Source organism: Pongo pygmaeus, chromosome 2 (genome assembly GCF_028885625.2).
Source record: "Pongo pygmaeus isolate AG05252 chromosome 2, NHGRI_mPonPyg2-v2.0_pri, whole genome shotgun sequence".
Lineage (NCBI taxonomy): Eukaryota > Metazoa > Chordata > Mammalia > Primates > Hominidae > Pongo > Pongo pygmaeus.
In genome coordinates, this window is record NC_085930.1 from 120,024,719 (window position 1) to 120,028,851 (window position 4,133).

Below are 4,133 nucleotides of genomic sequence, written 5' to 3' on the forward strand. Positions count from 1 at the left end.
CCTGGGGCTATTTTTCAGGTTACCCAGGAAGAGCACTGGGAAAGGAATGAATATCAGGGTCACATGAAAAAGGCAGTTCTGGGAAGGTACCAGGCACCTGGATTGGCAAGCTAGAGGAGCTTAACAGACACTACCAACTTCAGACTGTCCCAGAGTCAGTGTGAAAAAGCACAAAATAGATAATTCCAAAGACTGAGATTTGCCTAATTTTTATAATCTAGGATTCAGTCACATTAATTTTCAGCTTCATAAACCATTTTTTGTGGAAGCTTTATGAAATATGCCCAGGGTTGGTAATTTTGAGGCAAACAAATTTTCCACTTTTTTCATTTCTCCTGATTACTGTAATTTTTTTAGTCTTATATAAATACTTCTCTCACAGAATTATGGACTTAAGTGCTCTGTGTAGAATGCAATTTTTCTTCTTTTTTTTTTTTTAAGAAAGAGCCTCACTCTGTCACCCAGTCTGGAGTGCAGTGGTGAGGTCTCGGCTCACTGCAACCTCCACCACCTGGGTTCCAGCAATTCTTGTGCCACAGCCTCCCAAACAGCTGGGACTACAGGCGCATACCACCATGACCGGCTAATATTTTCTTCTTTGTATTTTTAGTACAGACGGAGTTTTGCCATGTTGCCCAGGTTGGTCTCGAACTCCTGGCCTCAAACAATCCACCCGCCTTAGCCTCCTAAAGTTACAGGCATGAGCCACTGCCCCCAGCCTTTTCTCTTAATACATAGAAATTTTACCTATATGGCCAGGTGTGGTGGCCCATGCCTGTAATCCTAGCACCTTGGAAGGCCAAGGTGGGTGGATCACTTGAGGTCAGGAGTTGGAGCCCAGCATGGCCAACATGGTGAAACCCCATCTCTAGTAAAAATACAAAAATTAGTCATGCATGGTGGCACATGCCTGTAATCCCAGCTACACAGGAGGCTGAGACAGGAGAATCCCTTGAACCCAGGAAGCAGAGGATGCAGTGAGCTGAGATCGCGCTACTGCACTCTAGCCTGGGCAACAGAGTGAGACTCTGTCTCAAAAAAATAAAAGAGAAATGTTATCTATCTGTTTATTGATTTGGATCTAACTTTGGTTGTAGTAGAGGCTTTTTAAAAAATATCCAGCATATCAAGGTCCAACCATGGTGTACAAATGACACATTTAAGCTTCCCTGCAATGTTAACTTTATATAACGATATCTAATAGACACGTATTAAAAGTAAACGATGTGGGAGTACCAACATGCATAAGATCAGTGGGGTTTCTGAGTCTGATTTTTTATTTGGCTGGGAGGAGGGAAGGTTATAATAATTAATGCAGCTTATGTTAAACTTGGGGATGTTCTATACTCCTACTTTTTAGTTATATCATCCTTAAGGTTGCAGAACAAAATCATAGAGATACCCTAGAGCAGCTAAGTAAAAGGAACTTTTTTCCAGGCAAACACATGCTTTTGGCATACCTGATACTTACTGTGATGGAAACAGAGTTGGTAAGAAATACTGATATCAGCAAGCACCTCTTCTCCTCTAATGAAGTGAGGCCAAAAATGGTTTTAGAGACCACTTGAAGCAAGCTTCTGTAGGATTCTCCCAGAGCAGGGGGGATGGGATGGACTGGCTTAGTAGAGTGATGTCAGTGGATTGGGAAAGTCTGCAAGGCTGAGGGAGGCATAGTATTTGGTGGGTTCAGTGGAGTGATTTGTGCTTAGCTCATTAAAGCTCCTAGAGGAATATTAGGCAAGCTTAACGTTGAAACAGAAAGCAGCCCCTCTACCTAAAAAACCCAGAATGGGACAACTGGTGAAAGGCCCCAGAATTAGCCATCAGTGTCCTTCTCTGTTGTGACCTTTGCCCTGACCTTGCATCTCTTAAGTTGTCACGGAGGAGGGAGATACCCGCATTGCCTTCCTTGTAATGTAGTGTAGTAGGGAAGTTCAGAGGAATTCCAAGGCATGAATCTTGCCTAGTAGTTAAAGAAGACAAGGCAGGGAGGCATAACCACTCATTATTGCAAAGTGAGGGATCTTTTTCTTTAAGATGGAAATAGCTTTACTGATTTTTATGATTATAAATATAACACATGTGCACCGCACTTGATCTTAGCCAAAAGGCAGAGAAGTGATAACACATGTGCACTGCAAAAATGCAAAAAATAAGGAAAGAATGAACTCTATGATTTCAGTGGGATTAGTCCATAAATGCTGTTTGATACCTGATTTTTTCACCAATAGTATATTTTAGACATCTTTCCATGATAATGAATATCATTATGGCCACAGGGTATGTCTTTGTGTGAATGTCAAACTTAATGCCTACTGGCAAAAATTCACACTGCTTGCAGTATAGTTTCTAAATGAAGAAATAGTGATACAATAAACAAAGAACTTTGCACATTGATTCAATTATTTTCTTAGGCTATATTTCTAGAATTAAAACTGTTAAGTCAATTATTACATACAGTTTTAAAATCTTGATGCATACTACCAAGTTGCCTTCCAGAAATTTAGTACCAATTTGTATCCTTAGCAGTAGACTATTGATAGTATGTATTTTCTACATCCTTATCAATTCCACACATTGTTATTTTAACTCAACAAATTTTATTCCTTACTCAAAATTTTAAGAAACTTCCAAGCCCTAAATACCAATAAAGATACTTTTTTAAAGTTTATGAAAAAATAATAGAATAGTAGTCTATCAAACATTCAGCAATATACTTTTTTTTTTTTTTTTTTTTTTTTGAGGAGACATGGTCTTGCTCTGTCACCCAGGCTGAAGTGCAGTGGTACAATCACAGCCCACTGCACTCAGCCAAGAAAACTATATTTTTAAATAGTCGCTCCTGCTTCCCTCTTCTCCCAATCTCTGGCAACTGCAAATCTACTCTCTTTCTGTATGCAAATCTACTCTCTATCTACTTTTTAAATTTTTAGTTTAACCTTATTTATTTTTGAGACAGGGTCTTGCTCTGTCTCCCAGGCTGAATGGAGTCCAGTGGCATAATCATGGCTCGCTGCAATCTCAACCTCTCAGGCTCCAGCAATCCTCCCACCTCAGCCTCCTGGGTAGCTGGGACTACAGGCTAACTCTACCCTGCCCAGTTAATTTTTTATTTTTTGTAGAGATGAGTTCTCACTATGTTGCCTGGGCAGGTCTTGAACTCCTGGGCTCAAGCAATCCTCCCACCTCAGCCTCCCAAGCGGGGAGGCTGTGTGTCACCAAGATTAGTGAGATTCTTCTTAGCAAGATCAAAGTTTTGCAAAATGTCATTAGAAAATCTGGACCCAAGATAGGGCTATGGTAGGAGAGAAGATCTTTGCGCTCTTGAGGAAAGTTACTTAGATGCTCCGGGTAGCAGTGAACAATCTGTGCCATAAACAGAACCAGCTCTGCTAGTTCTTTGCTCAATTTATTTGGTTGGTATTTGAAAATCTCCACATTGGAATTGTGGTGATTATACTGCTATAGAAACTCCTCAGTATGGACAGGTGAGTCCTGCTTGATTATATTCTGTCATTGCACCAGGATGCTGGGCAGATTGCGGTTTCTGTTGGATGTGTTGGCTGCAGACTGTCTCCATTGTGAGCAGTTCTATGAAAACTCAGATGGCCAACAGCCACCAATCAGTTCTAGCTGCAACTTCTATCAGAAATTTTTATTATAGCCATCCAAGTACTATGTGAAGTTGTATCTTTGTTTTTGATTCGTGTTTTCCTGATGACTAATTATGTTGAGCATCTTTTCATGTGCTGATTGACCATTTGTATTTATTTATTTATTGAGACAGTGTCTCACTCTGCTGCCCAGGCTGGAGTGCAGAGGCACAACCATGTCTCACTGCAGCCTTGACCTCCCTGGCTCAAGCGATACTCCCACCTCAGCCTCCCCAGTAGCTGGGACTACAGGCATGCACCACCATACCCAGCTAATTTTTAAATTTTTTGTAGAGATGAAGTCTTTGCCAGGGCTGGTCTCAAACTCCTGGCTCGAGAGATCCTCCCACCTTGGCATCCCAAAATGCTTGCATGAGCCATCACCCAGCTCTTGATTCAAGACTTCAACTTTCACTCTGGTCCTCAGTTCACTCCTTGGAATTGCGAACAGGATTCCACGACCTGGCCTTTGTTACTGCC